The sequence below is a fragment of the Protopterus annectens genome, chromosome 6.part0 (genome assembly GCF_019279795.1).
Source record: "Protopterus annectens isolate FY-2018-M chromosome 6.part0, PAN1.0, whole genome shotgun sequence".
Taxonomy (NCBI): domain Eukaryota; kingdom Metazoa; phylum Chordata; order Ceratodontiformes; family Protopteridae; genus Protopterus; species Protopterus annectens.
In genome coordinates this window covers 1,341,243,420-1,341,257,799 of record NC_056737.1, presented here as the reverse complement: position 1 = coordinate 1,341,257,799, position 14,380 = coordinate 1,341,243,420, and positions in this window count along the sequence as shown.

The window sequence follows — 14,380 nt, the reverse complement described above, 5'->3', positions numbered from 1 at the left end:
TTCAATATGGAGACTATTTACATATTTATTTATCACTGATGGACCAGCTGGATCTCTAAGGCTATTTACTAGTCATAGACTAGTTGGAGTAAATTCTGAAGAACCAAGTATAGGGCTAGCTTAACATATTTGATAAATTATGTGAGCTCTGTCAAGCATTAGCCTGTAAAAATATGTCTGACAAAACTGTACTCCTTAAATAATAATGGCTATACAACAGCATTTTGTCTTTGTGGAAGGAAAAGCTTGAGCTAATTGGAGAAGGCAGGTTGTGATGCAGTCTGATGTCACCTTGGGATGAAGTTTCAAAGTGACGAACCTATAATGGGGAAGATATTGGCAGGTGTGAGTAAGAAATTATGTGGACCTGTAAGAGATGCAGCAAGAGAATTGACTGTCACTGTACTTAAACATTGTTGATCAATTGCATTAGTCATGATGTGTTCATTTATAGACTGCTTTACAAAGGGGGAGGTTTAGCCTATAGGTAATGGGTAGATACTCCACATCAGTGGTTATAACATTTGTATGACTTCCTCTTTTATAACTGTGCATTCCACTGTGTGCTGGCTGTAGTCTTTGGATGTGAATTGAGGTTGTACTGTTGGCCAGGAGGATATACTCAGGTGTAGGGAAGCAAGGCTCCTTTCTCAGTGATATACTTAGCCTGCTTTGTCAGCAGATTGCTCATACTGTATTATGTGCGCAACATGACAGAGACATTATTCCCCGGAATGTTAGTGGAGATGCAAGTTGGGGATAAGTCCCAATGGGCTGCCATCAGAACCCAAGATGCTGCATGTTCAGCTGTATACATCATCTCAAGCCTGTGTACCAGCAGCAGTGTTTTGCTTTTCCCTAGGTTTGCTTTTATATCTTAGCTATTCTAGAAGTATACAGAGTTACAGCAAAGCTGCTGCCAAATAAATTCAGTCATAGGTGAGAGATGTCTAGATGACCAATGACCACATCATCTGCCTAAAGAAGCATGTTTTGAATGAAAAGTGAAATGGCACTGCAATTAATATACATGTCAGAAAAGTGAAGTTCTAACTATCAAACCCTGGGTACCTTCAGATTTTATTAGCTGAACTGAAGAAGGATCTGATTATCAGTTATGAGATATCTAGTGGAGATGATCAGAAAACAGTTTCAGGGTAGATTTGCTGTTGATGCATTCAGTCACCACAAAATCACCAAATAACTCTTAAACCTATATATGTGTATAGGGACTGGCAATAGATGAGGAATCTGCTTCTATACAATTAAACAGAAGAAAGCTTATAGTCTCTGAAGTGGAAAAATGGTGAAAACGTGTAAAATGTAGGGTTGATTAAGTGGCTATATCGCTGTTACTATAAAATTAGACTGCTTTGAGTAAGTAAAAACATGTTCCGCTTATCAGCTGAAACAGAATGCAGATCTACTACATATTTGAGACATCAGAAAAGGGTTTAAGGAAGATTTTAAAGATTGAAGAATGATGGTTGAGAAGGGTTTCATTTTGGTTAGTGCTGGTAGTTTGATGCTGACAGGATTAGGATTTTACTATCGTGTAAAGTAACTGTTGAATAATTAAAAATAGCTCGAGTTTAGATAAAAAAGATGTAAAGAAAGATTGAATTTACATAGGACTAGAGCCAATTTAGAAGTGTGTGTCTGTAGAAACGGGCATATAGGTAGATTTCTTTGCGAGTACTGGAATCTTAGTTGTGTGTGCATTTGCATAATCTTAGGAAGTTATAAAATATGCTATGAATAAAATACTCTGAAAATGTGAAGAAAGAAATGTGAGTGTCTGGAGATTTTCTAACGATAGTTACCTCCATCAAGTTTCAAGAGATTACCTTTGAGTAACAACTAATATTTCATTTCCAGATTAAAATGACTGTGTCTTAACACTAACCCAAAGCTTGGTATGCTTTATAGAATAAAACATGTTAGGCATAGCCACAGCTAGTACAAATCTTGACTGTAGCCTCTTTTGTGCCTTGTGTAACTTTTACTGAAGTCCATTTTCTCATCATTGTTTGTGTCTTTTGTATGTTATAAATAGGGAAATTTGCTTCTAGTCATGTCTGTAGGATCCACCATTGTTTCTCCTTTACTAATACTACACTAACTAGTATTATTGCAGGAAGGGGGGTTGAAAATATGTACTGAGAGTAGAAAATGGGTTGAGGAGACCCTGGAGAGGTGGAAATATGCTCTAGAGAGGAGAGGAATGAATGTCAGCAGGACTAAGAATGTGTGTGTGTGTGTGTGTGTGTGTGTGTGTGTGTGTGAATGAGAGGGAGGATAGATGAATGGTGAGGATGCAGGTAGTAGAGGTGGTGAAGGTGGATGAGTTTAAATACTTGGGATCAACAGTTCAGAGTAACGGCGAGTGTGGAAGAGGTGAAGAAGAGAGTACAGGCAGGGTGGAGTGGGTGGAGAAGAGTCAGGAGTGATTTGTGACAGGCGAGTACCAGCTATGTTATATGGGTTGGAGACAGTGGCATTGACAAAAAGGCAGGAGTCCGAGCTGGATGTGGCAGAGTTAAAGATGTTAAGATTTGCACTGGGTGTGATGAGGATGGACAGGATTAGGAATAAGTATATTTAGAGGGTCAGCCCAGGTTGAATGGTTTGGAGACAAAGCCAGAGAGGCGATATTATGTTGGTTTGGACATGTGCTGAGGAGGGATGCGGAGTATATTGGGAAAAGGATGCTAAGGATGAAGCTGCCAGGTAAGAGGAGAAGAGGAAGGCCTAAGTTAAGGTTTATGGATGTGGTTAGAGAGGACATGTAGGTGGTTGGTGTGACAGAGCAGGATGTAGAGGACAGGAAGAAATGGAAACAGATGATCCGCTGTGGCGACCCCTAACCAGGAAAAGCTGAAAGAAGAAGAAGAAAGAAAAGAAGTTTTTGAAGAAATGTAGGTTTACATACACTTGTTTAAGGGAGGTAACCTGCCTGCCTGGTTGTGTTTGGGCAAGGTGGGTAGGATGAAGAATGTAGGGCAGTTTGTTAAAGTGGGATAAAAGGAGATGGAGTATTAAGTAAGCATGATAGGGATGAGGGTGTCAAACCAGTTAATGGGCATTATATGTCTTTGAAGGAAATTACATTCATTAACTCGTACCTTGTTCCTCAGACTAAATGCTTAATAATATATTATCATTGTGAGCTTGTTATTGCTTGATTTTGTAGACCTAAGGGAAGGGTGGTTGGTGGTTTATGTTCTGTTAGGGTTCTCTGAAGGACTTGCTGCATTTTCTTCAATTTTAATAATTTTAAAGGGATTTACTTGTGTTGTTAAAACTCACAATTAATTGGTTTATTTCGCTAAGAAAACACACACGTAATATGGCCTTTATGAATAAAACAATAAAATTGATATACTTCACAACTCTTCCAGAAACGGTTAAACAATCTCAGTTTTGTACTGTACAAATAATGTCCATTAATCATATCTCTAAATGAACCGTATCCTCCATCATGTAACATTTAGGTATCAAATCAGAACCTGAAACATATAAATAGGATCTGCTGAAGAGACGGGTATGATCCTAAAGACTACCCCTTATCTGGAGAGCTCCTCCTTAAGCCAATTCAAGTATAACTTGAACATTTTGGATGAGGAACAGGATCATCTCAGCCTAACACCTGTGTCTCTAATGGACATATTTAATGTATTTTTTGTATACCTTATATTCTTTTTATTTATTTTATATATAATATATATACATATATATATAATAAAAAAAAAAATATATATATATATATATATATATATATATATATATATATATGTGTGTGTGTGTATATATATATATATATATATATATATAACATACATATATATATATATATATATATATATATATATATATATATATATATATATATATATATACACACATATATATATACATACATATATATATATATACATATATATATATATATAGATATATATATGTGTGTGTATATATATATATATATATATATATATATATATATATATGTATATGTATATATATATATATATATATATATATATATATGTAGGCATATTTGGCAGCTTGTAAAAATGGTTTCTTTCCCAGGCTCTGCCTGTAAATGTTTCATCTCCCGAGCCCCTGTTAACACTTATTAAGGGTACCAGAATTGTTCAGAGATTTGGTATGCATGGCTAGCCTTAACTCATTCTCTCCAGGAGGGCTGTTTTGAGTATGTACCTTTAACTCCCAGTGGGTGTGGTTTTAGCCTTTAAAAGATTAAGTTATTACTATACTAACAAATAGTCAGACAGTGGTCCTATATCAATACAATTGTGTTTGCCAACACGTATGCTTCAAGATGAACTATTCCGATACCTTGTATGTAACATGGTTTTGGAATTATTAATGCAAATATGAACAGGTGATATTCCTCTCCTAGAGGAGCAGTAGGGCGTAACTGCAAAAATGCCTGGAAATATCACTCTGTTGTAATGAGTTAAAAAGGCTCTAATGGTCAGACACACACACACACACACACACACACACACACACACACACACACACACACACACACACACACACACAAACACACACTTTTGCAGTCTCTGCCTAAAGTCTTCCTGTCAGTTGTCATCTGTTCTACGCAACTAAATAGATATTTGTCTTCAAATAATGGTGTCCACTTTTTCCTGCTTTTGTCCAAAATTCTCTTGGTCACTTTACTGCATTATTCTGCTACCTCTGCCATTTCCTGGGAAGCGCACACGATTAGTTTGAATTAGCTCTTCCCCCAGACTGTATATCTGCACGAGGCTTCCCCCAACAAGACCACTCACCTCTTTGTGGCTGGTGACTGCATATCGGACCTGCACAGTAGAGTAGTCTATGAATTTCTTTTTTTTAATTAGTCTGTGAATTTCTAAGGCTTACCACACTGAAGAAGCCTTCAGTTTTAATGCTTCTGTAGTCGGGCAAACCTTTGTGAATTCCAAGGCATGTTTTTGACTGGACAAATCTGCTAAACTGTGTGAGATCCATTTGTTATTGTGAAATGTAAGAAGTACAGATAGGGATCAGACATACCAGTATATTAGGAGGTGGGGGGGGGGGTGTGATGAGGGAGCTTTGACACAATTAAAGGATTTGTCAGTTGTCTATGGTTCACGGGTTCTTGGTGGGTAGTCAGTACCACACTGAAAACACTGCAGATAAATACGTGAGAGAGAGGAAGGAGGGAGATGCAAAATCTGAATCTGTGGAAAGATTATTCAGATAAATAGGAGGGTGACAAGCTCATATACTACAAAAAAAAGAAAATAAGACACCTCTCCAGCTTGCTTTGCCTAATAGCTTATATAAGATATGGCTTAAGGTAGCCAGTGGGTCTAGAATCTGAGACTGATGTTATGATCTGTTAAATTCTGCCCTGAGCCTAGCTTTTTGAGGCTGTGGACATGCATCTTGTGGTTAACAGTATCAGGATCACTTAACACATCAGCTGCTTACAATATCTGGATATTATTAAAGACTTTTCAGAGATCTGCCCCAAAGGTGGTCATTCTGTGATTAGTACAGAAGATATGATATGTCTTTGGCTGATGTATTGAATAACAGCTTTCCCGTACTGTGCATAGTGGTTATTCCTCTCTCTACAAATTTGCTCTTTCAAACAAACATTGTAATTCACTTTTTTCTTACTGAGGCAGCAGATTGTATATGAATACAAGACGCTGCTTCTCACTATCACTGCAGCTGCCTCGTGATGGATGGCAAACATGTGCAGTATTAAGAGCATCTTAATGTGTCAACAATACAATGGATGATTTAAAAGCTGTCCCTGCTAGGAGGATGTTATTATCTGAGTCATTACCGAAAGCTGGTTAAAAATCCAAAATAAGAATCACTAATTCTAGGGCAACAGGTCTTTCACTCTTGCAGATTCAGGGGTATAGGCAGCACTGATTTGGTATTTGTAAGAGATGACTAAAAGCCAAAAGGCAAGAAAGCATGTCACACAAACCTAGAAACATTGGTTGGCCAGCAGTCATGCAGATCATAAGATGCCTGGCCGTATACACCTTTAAGCAGACACAGTTGCAAGTTCTTGTCTCCTTTTCAAAGAAGTTAATAGTGCTTATCTCCCTAGCTAAGCAGTGCTGTGCATGAATAACCCTTGTGTAAATTTGTGCCTACCCAGCCAGTCATCAAGACTAGCCTTAAAGGTAGTCAGAGTAGAACTTTGTATGGCCTGTTGTAACATATTCCATAGGCTATGAAGCCAGTTTAATTAAAATTCTATCTTTTCCAGAAGTCTGGTTTATTTGATGGCTAGATTTAGGTCACTATTGTGGGTGTTTGTAGAGCCTATGGCTTTGTGAATATATATGATTGGGTCTTTCATGGCTTGGGAACTGAGAAGCAGGTCACCTCAGAACAGCCTTTAGCATGATGCTCCTTGTATTGATTATCCTAATCTGTCCATCTTTGGTACCTTTCCAGTTGAGTGATGTGCTTGGATTTATATATACCAAAATAGGGCATTTCATTCAGTGATGGGTCTAATAATGGAAGTGGTGGGATGACTTCTTTGGCTCTTGAAGATCTTCCATTGGAAATTAACTAAGCCAAATAAAATGATTTCCTGACTATGTAAGAAACATACAACTCAAATGAGAGAGTTGTCCACATAAGTACCCAGGTCTCTTATAACCATATTTGGCTAAAGAGTACCATTTATGTTGTTGTTTCTTTCGGCTTTTCCCGGTTAGGGGTCACCACAGCGGAACTCCGGTCCGCTAATGATTGGTAGTTGATTTTTATGTGCCAAGTTACCAGCCCTGATGCACAACCTTCAACAAAGGTACGCCCATTCACAAGCATGTCTCCACACAAAAGACGCTCTAGCTGAGAATCGAACCAGACAGCATCTTACTGTGAGGTGACAACACTACCACAGCACCACCACCGTGGGTTAAAGAGTATCATTTATAATATGTGATATAGTGGCAACTCTTCCATGCTGCCCTTTTTTGCATTTAACTTCAGGCAGTTTTTTGTACATCATGTATTTGCATATTTCGTCCCTTGTTGTTGCTGTATAGTTTTTGTGGATGAATGGATAACAGTGCCCAGCTTGCAGTCATCAGCAAACTTTTTGTCAACCACACTTCTGGGATATTTGTTTGAATGATTGAAAACAGATCAGGAGAGGACCCATCAGTGATCCCTGTGGTACCCCACTAGTTACAATTTTACATTCAGAGAGGGACATTTTACAACTTTAGAGCTGTTGGATTACTGAATTGTAATTCAGCAAAAACATAGGGTTATAGACAGAATTCACTGAGTGATTACAGTCTATAACCTCTGTAACCCTTTCAAAGAAACTTGTTTGATTCAGGAGACAATGATCCGCCATTCACAAAACCAAACTGAATGGAGTCTAGCTTAATTAAGTTGCTTGTATCCTCAGAAATAAGTTATGGTATGAACATTTCCTGAATTTGAATATAAAGATGGTGAGACTGATGGGCCTTTAATTACGTGGGTCTTTTTAGAGGCTACCATTTTGTTAAGGGTACTTAGTGCTGCAGATGGTATCCTACAAACTGCTTAGAGGTGACCAGTGTCTAGCATGCAAGCCATTCTCTGTCCCATTACTGATGCATGTGCTACACATGAGCAATTCAAACAGCATCAAAAGTGCTTTGTCTAGGGATCAAAACCTCTTCTACAACATCAGCAGAATGATTTGGGGGGAGAGGTATATGTCGCAGAGGATACAACTACTGTGGAACATACTCCCCATCCACATAAAACAAAGTTCATCCTGTTCATGTTTAAGCACAATTTACATCTGTAGATGGAAAATGTACCCCAAGACTTCCCCCCTGTGGACAAAGGAAGCTCCTAAATGCTTTATCCCATTCATGGGTCCACTCTCAAATTATCTATATGGTATGATTCTAGTTATTTTCATTAAGGGTAATATATAATCGACTGCAGGATAGGTGAGGCCAATCTATAATCAAATGAAATAGGTTATTTCCAGCACAAAAAATGGAAATTGGCTGTGCTTAAAATGTCTTGCAAGGGCATCTAGTCTAGTACTTGCCTATGAACCCATAAGGGAGTTACAATGGTTGTTCTCCAGGCATCTGGTATAAATCGTGTCCATTTAAAATGACATTGAGCACTTTAAACAGAGGCCCAGATGATGCATACTCTGCACTGATGAGGAAGCAGCCTGGTGTTTTTGTCTGTTCCCAGAAAAGTATTGGTTTTAGCTTTGGACAGAATTTTTAAGGCTTGTTCCAAAGATTTCAGAGAAAACTAAATATTCAGAGATACTGTGGGCAGCAGTGTGGGTGAGTGGGGTAAAGTTTGCACCCAATATGTCTGCTAATGCATTGACTATACCCATTGGACTGGAATATGGGGTGATATTATAAATGAGCTCTGTGCATTGCTAGTATTCCTTAAACTACTGGTATAATTGAAGAAATATTTATAGTTTTCATTTGCATCTGCACCAACTTTAACCTCATACTTCAGTACTTCACTTTACATTTTCTAGTAGTGCTTTTAAGCTTCTTGCCAGCATGTATCCCTGTGGTACTGAAATAAGGGGATGGATATTTCTTACAACTTTTCATGATTTTCCTTTTGTTACACAGTTTAATTTTGGAGTTCCAGCAAAGAGGTATACTCCTGAAGTTTCCATTATTTTTATGGAGGACAAGTACTGACCTTTTGATACAGATATTAGGTGCTGGTAATTTTGCATTGGTCTTCAGCAAGCTGAAGTATGTTTTCCCTGGAAAAGTCCCTAAATGCAGACTCGTTTGGTGGTGGAAGGGTACCACTAGGCTTGACAGAGATGATGACTAATTTAGCCAGGAATGAGGAGCTGCAGGGTGGGGACAGGTGGAGCTAAATTGGTAAGGATCAGGTCATGGATATTGAGCCTATATTAAGTAGTTTTATAACTTGCTTCAGTGCCTTGATATTAACAAGTTCTTGGAGCTACTGAGCATATCCATTTTTAGCAATTTAAGAGTGTCGGTTAATGCTTGGATAATTGACACCTCCTGGCAAAAAGGTGGTATGCTTGATATTTAACCCTGCAATGGTGCTAAGGGAATTTTCATGATATTTGGGGGAACATTGATGGGGGTCTGTAGCTAGCAGTGAAGTAATGCATGGTTTTGTTTAGGGTGATTTGGATCTCTATGTTAGGGTCATATGTAATATAATGTGAAGTGATGGTGTTTCTGATAAAAAAACGGTACTCCCTCACTGTTAACCAAGTGACTGAAGACCATGATAGGTGTTTAAACCTTGGTGTAGCTGGAGTTCTATCACTGCAAACCATATATTGTTAACTACACAAATATAATTGTGTTTCAGTTGTACAATGGCTTCTATGTTTGGGCAACATTTGTCAAGAGTCCTATCTTTGAGTAGTTCCAAGTTTGAATTTGTGATGTAGCAATGCCTAAAAATGCACTGTGGGGGGGCAATAAGGGCTTTAACTAATGCATAGAAGCCTGGTGTGAGAGGTGTAAGCTAACCCTGGTGAAACAGTAAGCCTTCTCTACCATTTAATTCCAAGCCAAGAGGTATTGAATCCCCTTAGAATAATGCAAACTACTTAGCCAATTGTTAAACTCAATTATGTTGTCTTGGTATCCTGGCATCATTCCTGTGAAGTTAAGACTACTCAAGACCAGTAATACTAAGTTCCATCATATCATAGGATTAGACATTAATAAATTGAATTAAATAAAGTAAAATAAAGTGGAATATAAAAATCTACTGTACATCATGTATGCTCACTACTGAAGGTGAGAAATTAGTCACTGAAACTACAATATTTATGGAGATTTTAACTATGGAAATATTAATTGAGTAAACTACTCTGCAAATGTTAATAGTCTTTGTTAATTAAACTGGTTTAGATTCCGGCAAAGGGTGCAGTATCATGGATTTACTGACAAACCTGAGGTCTTTCGTAGCTGTTTCCTGTGTTATTGGCTCAGAGCATGCATCGCCATTCTTTAAACAAAGTATAAAATCTAACTTGGTCATAAGCCAACCTTCCTAGACTTTACTTGGAGAAACTGATGTGTTAGCCCATTCCTTTTTCAGAAACACTTCATTTATCTTTCTCAATTGTCCAGATGGATGTGCTTTGGATACTTTCACTCACTAAACGCTATAACAATACTGGTAAGATGCAAATATATTGGTAAATGCTGTAAAAGAAACAGTTGCTGGATACACAGCATTCCTTCAAGTAAAAGATGCCCAAGTTCTCCAAGATAATCTACAAAAAAAGTATCTTGTACAATAATAATGGCTCTGCATTAAATGTCCATAAATGCCATTATAATACATGAAAAAAGGATACAAAGTATGATTAAAAAATAAATGATCATGTTTTAAAAAGCAGCACTATAATTCAGAGGTCCAGCAGACAGCAATCTACCAGAATCCAAAAAGAATATTTTTATGCCATCTAATTCAGGGTCAGTGGTATACTAGGAGGTGAAGAACACTCAACTGTTTATAATTTATTAAAACTAAGGTGATGCGAGGGACTGTTTTTTGAAAAGGCTGTTTGGTATTGAGTGTCTATAAATTTCCATTGTCTGTGGCAGATTGACCACATGGCTGACAAGGTTACTGGTTCATAATGTTACTGTCTATGAAAAGCAAAGAATTTTGCCATAGTGTGACAGCCAGAGAAAAGGACCGTGGTATAGTGGTTTGTGGAATGCCAGTATTGCTGGGTCATGATCCTTCCGTGACTTCAGTACTACAAAGGGCTCTGTTTTCAGATGCTATAAAGGAGTGCATATGGCAAATGTTAAGGTGAAAGTTGACATTTCCATTGTAAAAAATATTTTTACGTCAGGATAGCAACTGTTTACCTCCGTCCCATCTTTGATGGACAGTTTGCAAGATTTTCTGTCTACTTTGGACTATGTGAGCAAGAAGTCAGTATCTTCAAATACTATTCGTTAAGACAGCGTGTAAATTTGTGAAACATGAAGCTTGGGATACTGAGTTTGGAAAAGGAGAAGGTGGTGATGGGCCTGTTCCTTGGTGGGTCTGCTGCGAGAATAAGAAACTACTAATGGTTAGCTGAGGCCTATTGAATGTCAACATTAATAACACATTTTATTATGAACTGGATGCCCAGGCAATTATTTCTGCAAATATTGTTTCACTGAGGAACTTGAAAGGAGGACTTTATGTGAACTGGTACTCTGTACAAGTCTATACTTTTGACAATGCTTCTAATCCCCGAGGGATGATTAGACGTGCACAATGACATAACATTCTCGCTAACCCCGAGGGATGATCAGAAGTGCACAATGACATAACATTCTCGCTGGACAATGTATTGAACATGTTATTATAAGGGATATTTGGTTATGCTTGACTGAACTGTTGAAATTGTATGAATAATGGTCATGCTAGGAGAAATTTTGTAGTTCACAAGTGTCTAAATACTTAGCCGATAGAAGTGCTGTGTTAAATTTGACTCTCTAAATACATTATACGACTGAGTTCTTAAAATAAGCAAGTTAACTGTAAAAATGCTCATTTTGTTTATAATACACTAGCTATCGTTATGTTATTGTGTGAGTGAGTTAAGCATTTCATGACAGATGCTTTTAGGCTGCTTGACTGAGGATCTGGTACATGTTTTTCCTTTATTAGAACTTAAGATGTTTATATTAATGTGTATGGGTGGAATTTGAAGTGCGATACAATATGGTAGGGTAGTAGGCAAATGAAAAGTTGGGGATACTGGAAGGTGAAGAGAGACACCTTCTAGGGCAGGTTGAGTATAAGAATAGTAGAAGCCTAAGATGAATAACAAAGTCAGAAACTATGATCAACAGGTAGTCATACTGAAGGGTATACACAATAATAAGTAAATGCATGAGCATGATTTGTTTTTGCTACTGCATGTTCTCATTTTAATATTGATTTCCTTTTACGGATATTGGAAAAGTAAATAAGTTTCCAAATGATCAATGACTTAAGGCTGAACTAATAGCAATGCAGTATGGCTAAAGGGAGAATTAAAGGGGATAATACATTTGCAGATTTACTTAGGTTTGTAAGATATGTGTATCGCATAAGTATGAAGCATTTACAGCTTTTCAGCAGCCAAGTATTGTAGAGTTAAAGTTGAAGAAATAATTTGGTAGTGTTTGCATATTATGTATTTTCACTAGAAAGAAATGACCAAGTGTTTCAAAACCATAACTTGGACATGTTGCAAAGTGTTCAGAAATGGAATGTGACTCCTGAAGACTTTAAGAACCACTAGACCTAAATTAAGGAAAGATGATTTAATTCCTTATGCATGCTCTGATATAATGAGCTTCCAGGAATAGTTAGAAACCTTGGTGGCCATGGACACGATAAACAATGAAGGAATAAGCCAGGACCTGCACTATTGCATACTTGTCAGACTTAAATTTAGAATATGTTTGGCAGTTGGCAAAGAGTATTAAGACAATGAGTTGTTAACAAGCCACCTGCTGTAATGCTGTGTTTGAATCCCGTAGCCTTCATTTGCGCACTATGTGACTTTGAGCAAGTTATTTAAGCAGTGTGCTTTGGGACAGCTGTGAAATTTGGACTAGGCTTCTTAATGTGAACCTGAACTATATGTTTAGTGACCACATGTAACATATGTCAGGCTGTGATGCTCATGCACTGGCCCAGCAATCAAGGAGCCTCAATCCTCACCACTAATACCAGTGAGGGGCATCCACATTGGGAAGGATAACAAATAGACATGCAGTAAAGCACACTTTCCCTTAAGAGCACACAGAAATCACAGTCAGTCTGGGACTGATTTCTCCCCAGATCCCCAATAAGACTCCCCACTGGCACAGCTATAGGGACCAGATCTCAGCCTAGTGATCAAGCTAAAACCTCCAGCACCCTCTCTGTCCAACCAGTGCTTTGTGTCCCTGCCCAAGTAGCTGGCACACACACACACACACACACACACACACACACACACACACACACACACACACACACACACACACTCACTTTGAGATATGAGTTATATACAAACACACAGACACACCTGGGGAAGGCTGGCACAGGTTCTCCAGCTATGCCCCTTCTGCCCAGACTATACGGTAGTATCACTTGCCACCAACCACTAATATCTAGTAACTAATAAGGCCCTTATCAAAGGGTGTCCAATTATTACTCTGCAATATTATTATCCAAATGGTAAGTGTTATGAACAGCAAGGCTCATTTGGAGTGGCTTGGACAGTATCACTATATATGCAATGTACTGTAGAGCTTATATTATCTCTACATAAAACTGCCACAGTTGAAAGGTTTAAAAATATTTAATAATAAGAACATGAGACAATACTTCTTACAACACAGTGCTAGTCAGTTCAGAGATCACAGAGAAATACTTAAAATAATACAATAGAAAAGTTCTGACATCAACACGGAAAACAGCTAGACTAGACTTCCTATTTCCTATCTATATCTAAGAGCAAACACAGTTCTAAAATAAACTTACATATAGAGCAAGGCAGTGCTGTTGATGTTGTCAGTTCTGAAAACAAATGCAAAATGCTCTGATTTCTGTCTCTCTCTCTCTCTCTCTCTCTCTCTCTCCTTAAATTGATAACACAGTACCACTGACTCATTTCAGATTACATCATTATTCTTTGTTTTCCAAACTAACAGAAACTCAGTGTAACAGCCATTTTGATCTTGCAGCTGGTCAGTAAGCCAGAGCAATAAAAGACATTATACATGTAAATTCTAGCCATTAGCTCTGTTCTCAAAACAATAGAAATAATTCCTTCATTCAGACATCTTGGCTTCGAGTTTTGAGATCAAACAACCATACAGTGCTTATCAGCTTTCTTCCAGCAGAGTGCAATGTGGTTACATTTTTGAAGTTCAACGTTTACCATAATTTTCTTACATTAAGAGAACAAGCATGTGGCTTACATTAATATTTCAAATGACAGAATTATCTATCTAGCTAGGCTCGCAGCCTTCACACAGGCCAAAAATGTAAAACCCAGTCTGAGAGATTTTATATTGTAGAGTGTTCGGTTGATGAGGAAATTTTGTTCCATGGACTCCCATCTGTTGTCCCAGGCCACTGCATTCAAATGCAATATTTGGCTCTTTCATTTGATTACACCTTTAGCACTTTAGAAAATGTCTAAACTGTAACAAAGTATTTCTTGTGTTGAACTGTAGCTGCCTTGTTTCAAACTTGACACAGTCTGCTGGAATGGTTCTTCCTACCATGTGTGACTGCTGTGCATTTTTGAATTTATATCCACTGCATTTCTATTTTTGATGGATCCTTT